At 44.6% G+C, this 17,465-nt stretch overlaps 1 long non-coding RNA gene across 1 annotated transcript; it reads left to right on the top strand.

The window, feature by feature from the left end:
* Positions 1–6,867: 6,867 nt before the first annotated feature.
* On the top strand, positions 6,868–8,134 carry LOC135909322 (uncharacterized). Its single transcript, XR_010566680.1, has 3 exons — positions 6,868–6,971; positions 7,500–7,566; positions 8,063–8,134. It is a non-coding gene; the product is annotated as an uncharacterized lncRNA (long non-coding RNA).
* The last annotated feature ends 9,331 nt before the right edge of the window (positions 8,135–17,465 follow it).

Consider the following 17,465-nt stretch of genomic DNA (forward strand, 5'->3'; position numbering starts at 1 on the left):
GGAAGAAATTCTCTATCGAGACGGCTGTGTAGACGCACGTAATTTTCTTCAAGAGCCTAGCCATATACAGCATTGCTGTAAAAAAAAGTAATCACAAACACTGCTCAAGCATGGCGACTCTGATGGTCTCCCGCAGCTCGTCAGGACCTAGTGCTTCGAGTTCGGCGTAGTTTTACATCATCTTGTCCCTTCGGAGGCGGTGTTGCCAGCCGCGCATTTCTAGTGTCTTATCAATGTGTGGGTGGTATGGTATGGTAAGACTTCATTCTGGTCCTTCGGAACACGTGTAAGCACGTACCGGGCCACTCCCACGTCGGTACAGAAAGGCCGAGCCTCTCTGCTGCGTCGCTGGCCCAAGGGACAGCCCATAGCTGTGCTTCAAGATCGCGGCTGCTTAGGGCAGCCTCCCATTTGGACGATGTGACGTCGTCCCCGTCGCGTAATGGGGGGCACCGCCAGAGCACGTGTTCTAAGTTAGCGACGTCTGAGCATAGCTTTCAAATATCGGTCGATTGTATCTCTGGGTAAATTCTGCAATGGTCTTCATCAGGTTGCGTATTATTATTTGAGAACAGTTCTTGATTCGCGCCTTGCATCAGGTACCAAGTTGTCTTCCTTATTGGTCTGGTGGTGTCGGCATGGTGAATAAAAGGTGTAATCTCCTCCGTGAAGACACTGATGCTCTCGTTCAGCACGTGTACTCGGGTGTCCAGTAAAACATCGGCCCTTCCCGCTGTGACGAAGTTTGTGAAGGTCTTGAGGAAGCTGCTGCAAAACAGCGCCCATGTCATTAGGGTTGAGTCTAGTTTCTCAAAGCAAGGCTGAGCGGCCTCCTTCAAGGAAGAATAGCCGTGAGGTAGCTTGTCTTCTGAATTCCAGTTGTTGAAGGTAGCTGCTATTTTCACTTCAAGTCTCCAGCCAGCCAAAGATCCGGAGACCAATACCCACCGAAAATTGGTGAGTTAATTGGATCCAATGGTCGCATGTGACACAGGGGACGTCATCGTGGTCTGTAGACATTTTCTCAGATTTCCTCATCGTATATGTGATATTTCTGTGAGGATTTTTTGTGAATATTTTGTGAGGACGCCGGAACGCTACCAGAAAGAATAAAGAGTTAAACCCTTTATTGGGCGATGATTCACGCAGACGGAAACACTGCAACGCCAGTGATTATGCTGAGCACAATACACGACCGTCGAAGCAATGAAGTTTGTCTCGCCTATTACAGTCTACGTATGGCGCAGAAGATACTCGATAAGTCTCGCAAAGTAGGACGAAGGCGCTGGAAGCGTTGTGTTGATTAGACATTCTGATAAGGCGATAGCATTGCAACTTCCAGAATAGTTTAGAAAACGTGACCACGCGATCTGTGAAACATAAGGTGATAAGACCACATGTCAGCGGTGATTAGAACGATAAGATAAATTAAAAACATAACGTGGCATAACGTTCTGCCAGCCTCGAAATTGGCCACCGTTGCCGAAATAAAATGACACAAACTCGTGCTTAGGAGCCATATTTATAACGCCAGAACCAACTAAGAAACGAGCACAATGAAGAAAAATGTTGAGAAAGCCAGAGACGGAAAGTATTATTATCTACTACTGCACATTTGTTCTGTTCTGGCGAACTCTGCTGACATCAAACGGGGAAGTAAGCGTGCATAAACTCAATTCAAGGAAAACAGCTGCAAGTGGGAGAAATGACGTATCGCTGACTCATATGCGTGTGCGTACATTTGAATTGTACTGAGCACGGAAACGGCCTTTTTACTCAGGCGAAAGGTGAGACTTGCTATAAGGTAGCGGCACACATGAAGGACACCAAAATGGATGGACAGGATGGGCGTCTGGGCGTCTGGGTGTTGCGGATGAAAAGGGAACAGGATGCAAGGAAAAAGGTAATAGCAACATGCTTATGTCAATATAAAATACTTCTCGAAAGAGGCGTACTCTGGAGGGGAAAATAACTGAGAAGTTTAGGTGCAGTAATGTAATTAAATGTGTCATAGGAACTAAAATTTCTTGTTGATTGAAACATCTTTAAGACAGCTTTATATTGAAACAAGAAAACAATCTTTGTGTGGCCATTTGTTAACGTTAGGTGTATACAAGCGAGACATTTGCATTATCAGGATGCTGGCTGCTTTCTCCAATGATAGTTTTATAACATCAAATGTTAAAATATAGACGTCCTGAGATAGACCTTGTATTTTTGTAGCGCAGAGGGTTAAAAAAAACGGTCTAATAATCCATGTACATATAGATATATAAATAAACCCGAAAAGACCTCAAAGCGGTCGGAAATGTAACTAATTTGCTGTCTTTATGAGTTCCTCTTTACGTATTTCAGTAGTGCTAAGTATTGATAAACGCCATTACATTTCTAAGTGCTTACATATATGAACGCTAGGAGCAGACACAAAACTTATCTCAGTTAAATGTAAAATTCTGGCTTTCACGGAAGCTCAGAGGTGAATTGAGTGTCCATTTCTGTCTGTTTCAGGTCTCTGCCGGTTCCTGCCTGGATATTTCAATGAACAAGAATGACTGTAGACACATAAAGGAACACCTCGTCACAATCCTTGCAACCACCTAACAATAATCATCTTATTTAGGTTTGCTATTGAAAATATGCGCCCTCGTATATAAGAGTGTAGTGGGTGGAGTCAGCGACCTCCATGCTTTACCATAATATTGCGGAGTATCACTTAATATATATGTACTAGGATGAACATAGTGAACTAACGTTCACCCTATTACTGAGTCTGACGACTCCTATGGTAGTAGTCGCTGAGCAACTGCCCGCTTGAATTTGTATTCGTTATGATCTGAACCTTACATATACTGTTCTAGATTTTTGTACAAGTGACCTAGATACTCCAGCTTTCGAAGAACTTCTGTTTTTTTCCAGACGGCCCAATCTACATAGACCTTGTTTCCACGGGCAGTTCCATATTACGGGTGCAATGGCGCCATCTATGGTCAGTGGGCATGCTGGCTTGGGCGAGCACTCCGTTTTGTATATCAGGTACACGCTCGGCGGCAGTTTCTGGTGGTCGTTTTCGCGCTCCCGCGGTCAGTTTATTATGGCGAGGCGTCTTCTGATGGGAAACGATTCTGTGAGATGTGCAGTACTGACCCAAGTCGGCATGGCCGGAGTCTCTTCCGGCATTGAGATGGACGGAGCACTCAGCGCGATGTGTCCGCGCCAGCCACGGATTTCTTAAAATTAGGCTCATGAATGTGACCGTACTGCAGCATTCTTAGTGTAATGCTAAGCTGTGGTTTAGCAACAAAGAGTCGTTACGAAACATATTACGATCCCAACAGCATAGGTACCGTTCTACTGCGGAGTATATAAGTTGTGCTATCTGCTTTGACTAGAGTTCAAATTGTTATCTACAGATACCTATAATGGCATACTGTCCAGTGTGAATGAATCACGCTTGTCGAATGGTCAAGCGACCGGCTGCGGACTGTGTGAGCGTCCGGCGCAGTGGTAAACGCTAGGTTATAGATCTGTTTGTTCTGCATCGGTGCCGCCGTGAAGTCTCGGAGCCTCTTTGATCACAGGCACCACGTTACAGCAAATATTGAAAGTGAGTGCACGTTTTCATTGCAGTGAACACTGAACCAGCCATTTACTGAACATGAAGATGAGACTTACTATGCGTTAATGAACAGCACAAAGAAAAAAAGAAGGTACCGAACTGTCGAATCCAGTCTCAGGCGGATTCTGTTGCTACCCGCTGTTATAGGACAATGCGCGCTTGTTTCAGCGTTGCTGACGGGACATCAATAACCAAGAGTAACAAACTTGAGTATTGTGTTGTCTAAGCACGCACGGGGTGGGCATTGTATTTCCGACGACAGCGTACGTATTACGTAGAAAACGCGTCCGTAGCGTTTACGGCTCCGAAAGGAAGGAAGGTCACGCTCTTCTATGACAACAGTGCTCTTTCTGAGACTTCACGAAACAGCGGCCCATTCCAGCGCGAATAATGAACATTGCCCAAATTTCATGAAATTGAGAGATATTAATCGAAATTTGGTGAAAAAACATTAAAACACATAACGAAGGATAAAAGAAGCACCGTCACGTGACTACCGCTTTCGGAACTCGTGCCCAGAGCACCATATAAGAACCGACGTCCGAAGTCCAGAATTCACACTTGTGCAGGTCGTCAAGAAACAGCCTTCCAGCACAACACAGCAGCCATGAAGGCCTTCGTTGCCATTGCTCTCCTATCCGCTGGTGAAGTTATGGGACTTTATAATTTCGTCGCAGTTTGTCTTAGGAATCTTAAGCAGCACCTTAAGATTCTCTACGCTCGATACTCACGGGATGCATTTTTTCCGGAGCATTTATCGCTAAAGCCAACGTAAAGGCTCACATCAAAATGTTCCCCCTCTCTGAGCATTCACCCTACTATACGATTTATGAGTTCGGCTGTTCGAAAAAAGCATTTGCTGCCACATGCAGTGTCTATGTCAAAATAATTTTACTTTCTAAAATGTGGCGTTTGTTTTGTACCACGGACTGTGGCGTAACTGATGGCATGCGATAACATTTTCGATATATTCAAAGGCACCAGACGCTGGTAGGCCTCTACGCTATTGGACTCAAGGCTATTGAATGTTCGACCAGTCTTATTGCACTTAAAGACAGTCAGCAGAATTTTCTGCATGGAGTATCAGAGTTCTGATTTTATTGTAGGAAATTTTTTCTGCTTTTTTTAAGACACTATGCAAGGGCAGTAGCTTATCAAGGTGAACCGAGCAGTATGTGGGGGAGGGGTGGGGTGAACTCGGGTGCATATCTATAACTTCCTTACGAATGATCTTCTGTAGCCCCCGCGAAAAACCACGGCTCACATTTATAAACGGTTGCGGAAATATATTGGCAGCATTGGCGTCTTCGGAAGTTTTTCACAGGGTGCGAAATTTTTGGAATTCTTGTTGTTCAAGATAGAAGTTGTTGTTTCACCCAAGTCTATTACATGCACATTGAGAACTTCCCGAGCGCAATAATCAGGCAGCATTAATTGCTAGGAGTATCTCAATGCGGAGTTAACCTTTTACGCGCAAAGATCGAACTGAACGGTCAGATAAAGTACTTCGGAAAAGTTAACTGAAACGCCAGTGGATTTCATGGCACATCGTAACGTCAAATATCTCGAAATGAGTGCTACTGTTATAATTTGTGATAGGCAGGCGTAACTTTATTGCCCGACTTGCAGCATGTGGCCTAAGTTGTAAATATAACTAAGCTTGCAAAATTGCGACGTGAGATGTGAAGTTAATACATAAGAACGCAAATTGGCAAATTTTAAGTAATTACGCAAATTATTGTGGAAATGCTTGTTCCTGCTAACGTCCACCTAGCCACCTTGCTTAAGGGAAAAAACGGCAGTCTTCATGGTAGACGCAACAGCTATATTTTCTTGATAGGAGCCGCAAGAAAAAAAAGAAGAAACAGAAATAAATGAAAAAAAAATGAACCAAGCGTATATTTTGATAGATGCGGTGGTTAAGGAGGTATGAAGTAGGAACAAAGTGGGGAAGGTAGTATACGGTTCAATGTTAATTTATTCCTCAGCATTCCTTTCTACCAGCTTTGTGAGACATACTGTATGTGCCAAAGACTTTTGCTGTAACATTTTCCAATGTGAGAGACCACGCTATTTGGTATTCAATGACCAAAGTTTTTTAGCGTGCAAAAACCACCGCCACAGAAAGGATAACAGCTCATTGTTTCATCATGAAAACCTCTTGGCTCGACTGCTTATGCGCTTTGCGTCCTTGCACGTGTGAAGGTCGCTTCAATTCAATACGAATAAATAATAAATGCACTGCCCACGTTAAACAAGGATAGAGTATTAATATAAGTGACAACACAGCAGTTTTTGTGGAGTAGACGGGCTTTGAGCTGACTACCGGTAGTAGTAAGGACTGAAGGCTGGGCCATGACTTTGGTATTGAGGAAGCTCATATTTGCTTGTTTTTTTTTTCTTCTTTACTCCATTTCAGCCTCCCTGGCGTACGCTGGGCCCCGTCCCTCTTCGAAGGTGGACGTTCCCGTTGGCGGCGTCGGCGGCCTCGGCGTTGGAGTCCCCGGCACTGGAGTCGCCGGAAGCGGCCTCGGTCATCCGGCCAGACCTTCCAGTGTCCCCGGATCATTCTCCGCATCATTCCCCGGAGCAAGCCTTGGAAGCGAGTAGGCGCCGCCGGATCAAGCTTTGGAAGTAATCTAGACTCCGTGGGATATGGCTCCGGAAGCGGAGTAGGCCACGTATGACCTGGCATTGGAAGTGGAGTAGGACCCTTCGGATCTGGCTCCAGTGTCAGCTCAGGCTTTCCCCCCGTAGGCACATGAGTAGGATTTGGAGCAGGGTCTACTGGCAGTTTTCCTTCACTGGCAAGTGTACTTCCCGGAAGTTCTGCCTCTTCCTCCTTTGGCAGTTCAGGGTCTCTTGGATCTAATGCTGGACCCGCGGGACAACCCAGCTTTACAGGATCGTTTGGCGTAGTTCCGAGTGGAGGCTCTTTCGGTTCACCGTACCCTGGAGGCCATGGTTTCTTTAGTGAACCCGCTTATGGCTCCGCATTATACGGAAACGGTGGCTTCAATGGCTTCTACGGCAATGGCTTCGGCAACGGAGGTTATTATGGTGCTGAGTTTGCTCCTTTTGGCGGCTATGGTTCCGGCTATGGCTCCGGCTATGGCTCCGGCTATGGCTCCAGTTTTGATTCTGGCCTTGGAGGTTACGGAGGCCACTTTGGCGGCAACTTCGATGGTTTCAGCGGCACCTCTGGGTTTTACGCCTTCCCTGGCCAAGGCTACTTTGGGGTACAGCCTGGCTACGGATTTAGCTTCGGCCCTAGCCCTTTTGGAAGCAGATCTGGTAGAGCTGGATCTTCCCGAAGTGCGGGAGCAAATGGAAATACTGGCTCTAGAAGCTCCAGGTAAGCTCGTTTTAGAGAGTGTTATAGATTTCTCTTCGTCGTCTTAGAAATTTTCAAGCACAGCCCATGAGAGAGAGGCAAGAAAATTAGAGTCATTGAGCAAACTTTATCTTGTTTAAGCACATCTCTGTTTACTTTCTTATGGTACCAGCGTGTTAGTGCATAATCCTGAGCAGAGTAAGGTATTTTGGTACTTCGCTTAGACCAATAAGTACCATCTCGTAGGCTGTATGCTAGTACCGCGGCAAGATGGATTTTCTAAAGCTTGAGGAAAGGTTGACAAGGACCAAAATAAATTTGTGCTGCTAAAGCAGCATCAATGTTTCGCACTCACACGTGATTTCGACTCGATCGAAATGCCGCACTGTTACCAGGTCCATCTACGATCTGCAATAACTAGTGCTTCACGTGTATATTATAAAAACGAACTACTAATGCGTTTGCCGCATAACCACTCGCGAAGCAGATTGCTGTGCGATGTTTATTGTCTCCAAAACTAAATGCAGTGTTCTATTGTTTCCCTTTTAGCTCACCCTCTGCTTCCTCTAACCAGTAATGGATAATCTACAATCCTAGGCATCTTACAGATACCGGAGTAAGTATTCTGCATACAATAACAACAATTCATAACCACTCCTGACATATAACCACTCTTACAACCACTCTCCTATACAACGACTACTATTTACCACTCTGCCATAACCACTTCTAATATATTGACCAGAACTGCTCTACTTGGGCGCGCGACCTAATTTATGTGGGTGGTGTCTGTGTTTCTTTAAGCAAATCTGTAGAAGCGACGTTTGGATCACTTTACACGTTGCTTAAAGGCAAAAGATAATTACTTAAACAAATACAAAGCTTGCGACAAGACCTCACGTTGGTAGCCATTCTCGCATTCATTAGTTTGCCTTCCAAAGATATATCTTTACCTTTTTCATTAGCGCAATTTCTAAATATTTTATTCTTTTATATATGCAGAATGTGAGCTCTAGCTACCTAATGAAAGCCGATTGTTGTTTTTAAGGCTGACCTAACGCGACCGTTCTTAAAGAAGAAACTAATTCAACGCACATGTCTATCTATTTCAGGTTCCACGTAGTGGTTCCCTAATAATTTCAAAGGACTAGAAATACTATCAACGCGATAGATGCACACTTCGCAAGTTTGCCATCCTACTTTGGAACGACTCAGCAATAATTATGATGTTCCAAATTTCTATTGATGTGTTGTCGCCTTGTTTTGAAGAATGGAATACTCACCGGCAGTGATGGCCACGCTTTGCCGGGATCTCACACAGTTTCGCCTGTGTTCGAGAAGAGACGCCCAATATTCAGAACATCAAGAATCTAAGGCGGGATGATTGGAGGCGGAGCTTGTTGGCTTATCACTGCGATGCACACTGGGTCTTCTAAACAAACTGTCGGCGATAGCAATGTTTAGCGCGCTGCTGAGACGTCTGAGAACGCTGGCGTTGCGTGGTGCCGCATCTCGATGGGGCACGATACGATATCGAAGGAATATCGTCAGCGTCGGTTAGCGTCCAAAGAAAACATTGCGTGGATTTAGCTTCGCATTCCCCACGGTGTGTCGCATGCATACAGCTGCCCCGCTTGAATTCAGCATGCGCACGACCCTCATGCTAGAAGTGGAGGCCAGAACGCTGCCCAGTCTCCGCAAGAGGGGATGTAGCCGAGCGTGAGCTTAACGCATTTCGCGTCACTGTAATCCACTTAGCGCGTGTGTCGTCGATAGCAGGGCATCACGACAACGCCCACGCCAATGGCGACGCTAACGGCGACAATGAAAATGCGCGTCGAGCGTCCGCACTGGAAATATCGCGATAGGAAAAAAAACCCTAGGTTCACCTAATTACGGAATCTCATCTCCGATTGTCCGTCCACTGAACCCCGCAGTTTGAACGGGTGCGCGTCCATTCCTCGAATAGCTTTATGTATGCGTCTACGCTTCATTTTCTGACAGTGTGTATTAAAAGCTAGAATTTCTTAGAAATTTCTTGAACTTTATGCGGGAACATAGATAAGATTCGCATTCTAATGATAAGCTGAAATTATTAGCCTGGCTCATTGCCTATAGGATACATCTCGAGGTGCTGGGGTATAATCACGGAAATCAGACGAACTCACAAAAACACATAGACCAGCAAACGAACACATACACAACAAACCTGTTCAGAAAGTTTTGTCAAGGCATGTAGATATCAGTAACGCCAGCAGCGCTTTCGTAGCGTAGCCGCGAAATAAAATGCATTCAATCAGGAGGGTCAGATATATGAGTCACTAGCAACAGTTACGCTTACTGTTTTAGCAAGTATAAAATATCTGCTCGTACTTTGTTCCAAAACGTCCATGACGCGGAAGAAAGACCCTTTTATCGTCTTCTATGGCAGCAGCGCTTCGTTAGTGAGTCTGTGTGGCAACCCTTCTTCGCCGAACACAGCAAGAACATCCCTGTTTTCCTTGGTCTTTATCTTTACCGATCGTGTCGGTGACACTGTACGTCCCCCGGTTTTTTTTCTTACATAATTTAATTCGTTTTTTTTCCTTCTACTAGTTCCGGCTTCGACACAAGATGACCGCGCTTGTTCTTGTCTATCAAGGTTCCTCGCTTCCACGCTGGCGACACCGTTTCCTTCCGGCCAGCGGGAACTGCAGAAGTGCCGTCGTCCTCAACGAATTACACGGTTCCTCGCGCTTTCTGAGATAGGAAGACTTTTGTCCTCTTCATTAATTTGCCAATTTCCTTTATAACCCAGTTTTCGTCTTGCGTTGCTGAGGCCTCCCTTAAGTGCACTTTCTGGGCGCTTTTCTGTTTCATTCCATTTCTTTTTTTTTCCGGCAGGGTGTGACTTACTTGTGTTTTTGTTGTAGTACTATCTTTTTTTCTCATAAAACGAAGGAATCTGCTTACCGGTGATGAGCTCCGAGAGAAATGAACCAGAAAGCGAATGATCGGCAGGAAATAAGTGTCGCGATAGAACCTACGCACCAAAGTACCGTCTCCAACACTTCCCAGTTCGCCTCGGATAACAAAAGCGCGATGGCACATTGAGCACCCTAAGGAAAACATGAAAAGGGTAACTGAGCTGGGACTTTCGCACATTCATCAGCGTTTTGATAGCTTGACCAGGAGATATCAGTAAATGCTTCCGATTTTTCACTGTACAGGTCAGTCATTCTCAGCTCGCTGACAAACGGATGGATAATTAATTGGGGCTACTAGGCAATTGCCAGTGATTTCCATGGGTGTATTGGCTTTTTCGGAAGCAATGACTTTTTGTATGAACGCGGGTGGCACTTGTGCTGTATTGGTAGTCTATGTTTTGCATATTATTTCTTTTTGCTTTCTTCTAGAGGCGGGCGAACACAAACTTTTCTGAATACAAATTGAACACAAATAATAGGTGCTGAATATGGAATCGGATATCGAATAGTCGAACGCAGACGCATATATTTGCCGCGGAATATTTATTTTATTATAGTAGAGGTACCACGCATGTACCGACTAGGGTAAAAAAGAAATCAATAAAAAACAATTAGGATCAGTTTTATACAGAAGATGACAAATTGTCATTAAATGAACTGAATGAACGTCATTTTAAAATATTGAGAGCTTGGTTGCAGATAAGCTTTCCAAAAATGTAGGGCGGCTGCATGATTAGCCTTCCAAAAAGAAAGCTAAATAAGTGGTTGTTGAAAAAGAAGGGACCAACAGTTAAGGAAAAATAAGAAGGCTGCTTAAGAGTTGTGTGCAGTACACACAGGAAAAAAAGGTCTCTTGCACGGAAAACATCATTGGTTGTAGTGTATAAAACATAACTACTACATGATTAAACTTCAAGAAACACTAACTAACATATTACAAGGAAAATTCATGGACTGCCATGTAGGCTTCCGACGCGATACCAAAAACAAAGCTTACATTGCCTATTTCGTTCACGCATTGCTTGTAAAACTTTTGTCGTTCTTTCACTGCTGATAAACTGCGGTACTTTCTTTATCAGACGGAGACCAGTAACCCGACCTCAACAGTCGGTTATTGCGGAATATTTCGTTAGTCCGGATATTTGAAAATACCGAATAGTTTCTTTTCGATTACGAATACCAATAATTAGTGTTCAATTAGCATTCGATTCGATTAGCATGCGAAACTTCGAATACTCGCTCGTCATTATTTTATTTTTCTCAAACGAAACATATGCGTCGGGGTTATGACATTATCTGCTTTCGTTTTTTGTACTTTCGTAGTTCAAATGTTATGTAACGGTATCTAGTATTGTGGTGATTGTATGGAAGACATCAGTATTTGCGAGTCCTCCATAAGGCTGCCTATGCCTACTGTGATTCTCGAGAGGGCAATTTCATTATTTCTAAAAGCATTCTTTTGCATGATACGAATAAATAAAGCGATGTTAGCACCAACATATGGCTACATCTATTCACATGGGTGACATGGAAATGGATCACGTATTGTACCATAATATACCAAATATTCTATAATATTCGATATCGCAAACGTAAAAAAGAATGTATTTTAAATAGCACATTATTGTTACTAATGTTTAGTGTCAGAAATAGCACACATACAGCACAAAAGGACAACATGTTACAAGAGAGCAAGGTACACAGCAAAATTATTCATTATTAATCTTGGAGACACTACTATTGCAAGGTAGATGTAGACGACTCCACACGAGAGCAAAATGAATACAGTATACACATACACATTCCCCAGGTGAAACTCAGTATTACTTCCCAATATCAGTGATCTCCAAAAACTCTTTAAAAGCAGTGAGCGCGCGCTTTACGTCTGTATAGTACAATACAATCATCACAGATCAGCACGTACTACCGTTACATGACTCTGCCGTACTTCGGAAAAGAACAGTCCGGATCCCTTGATACAAAAACCGGCACGCGTTTCTAGTGCAGGGACGTGCACGTCTTGCAAATTTTACTCATCTCGCTTCCCTCGGTATGCATGCAGTTTAAATCCCATTCGTTCTCTATCTCTCTCTTTTGTCAGTATCAAATAAGTCAGACAATTTGTTCCGTTTTGCGACGTGCGTTATCCGCTGCCTTTCCCGCTTTCCTCTTTCCTTTCCCCCTTTCCCTTCCCCCAGTGTAGGGTAGCAAACCGGACGCTCGTCTGGTTAACCTCCCTGCCTTTCCTCTCTTTGCTATCTCTCTCTCTCTTGCTCTCTCTCTATCTATTTCTCTTACTGCTGGGCGCGCGACTTAGCCGCGTACGCAAAGCACGCCTCACTCAGTGTTCGTGACTCCTTGTCATTGACGGTCAAGTCTGACTGCGTCCGTAACAGCTTGGAGGTGTTCCGTCTTTGAACCTGCGTGGGGATCTGCCCGAACGCCTGTGCGGACGACATGCTGCAGCTTCTCCGAAGCACCGAGTTATCGAGGGTGTGCGAACGCATCCGGCATATTTGATACATTACGGCGAGCTATCTCAGCGTTCCGGCGCAACCGTTCCATTCCGTTCCTGGCTTGGGACACGTTCCTTTGCACGTTCACTGTTTGCGTCGCGTCCGTAGTATCGCATCGCCTTACGCTTTTCATTTTCCTTTTCACCTCACCGAGGCGATCCTTCTTCGCCCCTCGACAGTTTCGCGAATTGGCATCTGACCTCGCGTCCCATTTGTCTTTCCCGTCTGTCCCCGATCGTCGCTCCGTGGACGGTCGCGCACGGTCCCACAGACGGGCGAGTTGCCCAAACGCCTTCTTGGCGGCGGATCAATCTCTAGTGTCGTGTTCTTGTAGGTCTTTGTCACTTCGAGACTTTCTCCTTTGCTATTACCGCTATCTTCGTTGAATCACTCCAGAGCTTAAAGACAATAAATAGCGCCGAACCCTCTCAGCACGTCGCGCTGCGATCGAACATGGAGGCTTTTGTTTTGTATCGCCGGCACATTAATATGCCATGCTTGTGCTCCACAGCGTAGGTTATCAGTTCAAAGTTGCAGCTCTTATGAATCTGCCAAGTTGTGATGGTGCCCGCGCTCTCTCGTTGTATTTACCTTATCGTGAGCTAAACGATGCACGCCTGTCAACATGGACAACGCTGGTGTCACAATTTCTTTCTTTGCTCGTGTTCTTATTACGTTTGGCACAATTTTCAAGCCCTTGAGTGGTTTTTAGAGTATCCAAAGCTTTGGGAATCATGTTGTTCCGTGTCTTTGTAGAGTTATAGGCAACGACGCCCCTTTCTGATATTCTCTATAGCGTGCGCATTGTGAAGTGAACGTCTACATCGATTGAACCATGTACATGAGCGCAGGATGTTTTTTCTAGGAGCACCAAATTTTTGAAAAATGACTTCAAAGTTGAACTCATGATCTGAATTGCTCGATGAGGCAGCCATTACTTCTACAAGAACTTAAAACGCCTAATATTAACATAATTACACTAATTAACTTTCTAAATATTCATTTTACGGCACATATCTTAATGTACGAATTGTACCTTGTGAGCTCGCAAGGCGTATAAACTTGAAACGAATTTTCTGGACTGCAGCATTTTCTAGATATTACTTTCCAAAGTGTCCGATGGAATGCATTTGCGTTTCCATTACTTTTCTGCACTAAAAAGGAAAGTAACTGGAACGCCAATGCCTTTCGTCGGACACTCTTAAATTTTAAATCTCGAAACTGGTGCAGTCCTGAGAATTCGTTCCAAGGGGATACACCTTGCGAACTCGCCGGCTGTAATTCGTACATTGAATTATGTGCCACAAAGCAATTGTTTAAAAAGGTAATTAGCGTACTTATGCTCATTATTCAATTAAATATTTTGATTTCTAGTAGAAGTAATAGCCACCTCATCGAGTAATTTGGATCGAGGGTTATAATTGTGTTATCTGCCACAGGCAATTTTAAAGCTTTGTTGCAGCTGAACAGAGCACCCTGCATATGATAAAGAAGACTTCTTTGGGAAGTTGGTTCTTAGATTTCTTTGGTTTATTTTCACGAAATATATTGGCGCTTCACTGTTTATTTTAAGTCCCTTCTTCGAGAAATGCATTTCGCGCCACTATCAAGTATACCTAGGAAATCTGCATGTGACGTTTTTGCAACGTGAGTAATTAAAGTATCTCGTTTCTTTTTTCTTAAATTATGATTAGAAGTCGTCAAGTGTTAAGCCCCGACTTCTTCACCGAAGTATCGCGGGATGTCTGGGCGAAATAAAATGATTGAGATATGAGTGGGTAGAAACACTTGATGAGAAAAAAGATACGTACAAAAAAGTGAAGAGAGTTGATACTTCTATTGCCGCTACCATGGTCAAAGAACCGTGTGGCCAGCAGGCTTCGTTAATTAACTTTAAAACGATTCACGGTGTTTCACGAGTTCGTAGCACTAAATAGACGGCGGCTATCTTAAAAGACTACGGGTCTTTCCGATTGACGTTTATTTGAAGTCGTATACTAAATTACTTGCGTTTCTGATACGTGCATTGTGGGATTCCAACATTAGGTTCTTCTTTTATGCTGGACAGGAAACTTTTGATGGAGGGTGGAACTTTATAGTGTACCTTCAAGTAGCCCAGCCGGAGGCTTCATCACTGGTTTTGTCTGTGCAGATTTGGGATGAACGAAATTTGCATAAGACAGCGTAAAGCCTTCGCGCACGGCCGTACAACTAGGAGTACAGATCCGAATTTTTTTAAAAACAAATCAAGAGCTTGCATTGTCACCGTGTAAATGCAGCTGGCAAAGAAAGAGCTTTGGTTAAAACAGAAAATCAGACAAGTCAATTATTTTGAACGCTCGCCTAAAGAACAAAACAATTTTCAGCGATAACTTCCTGTCTGCTCAGAAGCACTTCTCGTGATATTCTATTCGTTCTACTGGCAGCCAGACCCGCCATTTTCTTCCTAGGCACGGAATGTCTCGTCTAATGGCAGGCGCAATCCGCGCTTTTAATTGCCGCATAAATTGGCCCCCGGTAATGACTGCGCCGTGGTGCAGAACGATCTCTTTGGAAGCAGGGGTTTACTGCGTTTCATTGGGCGGGCGCTCTTTGCATAAGAACTGGACCATGGCGGGAAGGATATTAGTGATATTACGTTCCATTAGCTGGGAATGCTTCGATGTGGAACAATCGGCTCATCAACTCTGGGGTTTTTACTCGTAGAGCATAAAGGATTTAAGCGAGAATAATAGGGACGCCTCTTCGAAATATTTTAGTACGTCAAAGCACTTTGAAGCAGCACCCTCATTTAGAAGTAAAGTATATGAGTTGCAAACATGAAACTGGTAAAGGGAATTGGTGTTGTAATGGCATATGGAGGAATAAGCTTCAGAGAGAAAGGAAGAAAGGCACAGACGGGGTAAAAAGTTTGCGGTTTGGGGGATCTGATAAAAATTATTATTTCGACAAACCGGACGCGTAGCCTGGATTAGAAATGTGCTACGTGCCATAGTGTGCGCGTCCAATGCAGCGTTGTATAAAGATTTAGTGCTGCAAGTTAAACTGTGCTCTTTCGCGGAACGTGCATTCTATATACTTCCGACTCTACCTGTAGAAAGTCAGCGTGAATACGCTGTCTAGGGCTGAGGAGTTACTCTAATTGCGCTGACTGAGGGCTACTGCGCATTGTTCACTCTGGGATGACGGAAGCAAAGCATCATCGCGCTCTGATAACACCCGAGTGATTAAAAAGATGCGTCTAACATGAAGCTGACGAAGCTGTGATTGCAGATCTTTCAAATGAAATTGATGTGCTTTCCAGATTAAGTTGACTTGAGCCTTCATTACATTTTGACCATACGAACTTACTGACGGATGTATGTGTTAGGATGTATTGTACCTTTCATAATATGTGTGCTTGCGTGCGCGTGTGTCTGTTGGTGTGTGTGCGTGTGTGCGTGCGTGCGTGCGTGTGTGTGTGTGTGTGTGTGTGTGTGTGTGTGTGTGTGTGTGTGTGTGTGTGTGTGTGTGTGTGTGTGAATACCTTCTTTCAGTTTTTAGTACCCCCCCTCGCTTTCATCCTTCACTATCTCACCAGGAGTAATAATAATAATAATAATATATGGGGTTTTACGTGCCAAAACCACTTTCTGATTATGAGGCACGCCGTAGTGGGGGACTCCGGAAATTTTGACCACCTGGGGTTCTTTAACGTGCACCTAAATCTAAGTACACGGGTGTTTTCGCATTTCGCCCCCATCGAAATGCGGCCGCCGTGGCCGGGATTCGATCCCGCGACCTCGTGCTCAGCAGCCTAACACCATAGCCACTGAGCAACCACGGCGGGTCCAGGAGTAACATAATACACGTATTTAGCTATACTGTGAAACTTCCTCACGCGCGCGAGCTTTGATGGCCACGTTGTGACCCCGAACGCAAGCAACAACGATCACATGTAGAGTTAACGCATGCTATTGCCGATGACGGCCACACTAGAGCCCAGCATTAGCTCTCTCTTTGGATGTAATTTTTGGTTATTTATTTCAACTTATAATCGTGCTCACCCTCGTGGCCGTTTCCGAGCGTCATCGACCACTTTCACTCACAGTCTTCGAAAGCTACCTCTTGACTCGGATGCGGCGACCTCGAGGCAGCAAGATCGATGGTGAGCGCGTCGCTGTGCGTGCCTCGCTCATTATGACGTGCCTTGGGCGTTCATAATGTTGCCGGGTGTCGAACAATTCCTGCCACCAAGCACCAAGCGCTCGGGAGCTAATCCTCATTTGCATACGTGACCGCGTAAAGGCGCTCAACCCCAGCTGTTTCGAGAGCCCCTGTACTCTCCACAATAGCAGCGATCGTTAGAAAGCTGCATTGCGTGATAAGCGATTGGCTTTGCTTCGCGTAGCCTTTGTTGTAACGCAGGCGTACAGGCAGGATAGCACAGTTTAGCAGTCGCGCTAACGAGCACCCATCACAGTTTTCCGTACCTCTGACGAACGTTTCAGGTTTCGGTGGGAATGGTATATATCGTTTTGCGAATGTGCCACTGTAGGCGTTAGCTCATGCGTTCAGATTGAGCGTAGTATGTCAGCAGTACGCCCGCGCTGAGTCCTTCAGTTGGCATTGCTTCAGCGGATAATGGTCATTTTGAAGATTAACCGCTAGAGAACTTCTAGTCTGCGACGTTGTTCCTACGTCCTGCGCCATATGGTTTCGGCTCAGGCATGGTAATAAAATTTCCGCAGGAATTTGCATTCAGAGGAGTGAAAGCAGCCGCAGTGGAATGAACGCTATTAATGCAGCAATTAAATGTACCGTTACCTTATATCCTATCACATTTATTGATAATAAACGCTTTCTTGTGCAGTATTGGCCGTTTGCTTTATCTTAAGAAAACGAATGATCACTCGTGCAAAGGATGAATTGGTTATCTTTTATGCACGATAACATGATCAGAAAGAATAGCAAAAGATAACACAAAAACGTATTCCACTGTTTTTTTAAAAATCTTCATTAGATCCTACGGCGGTGGCTTACTGGATACGACA

The sequence above is a fragment of the Dermacentor albipictus genome, chromosome 5 (assembly GCF_038994185.2).
Source record: "Dermacentor albipictus isolate Rhodes 1998 colony chromosome 5, USDA_Dalb.pri_finalv2, whole genome shotgun sequence".
NCBI classification, from domain to species: domain Eukaryota; kingdom Metazoa; phylum Arthropoda; class Arachnida; order Ixodida; family Ixodidae; genus Dermacentor; species Dermacentor albipictus.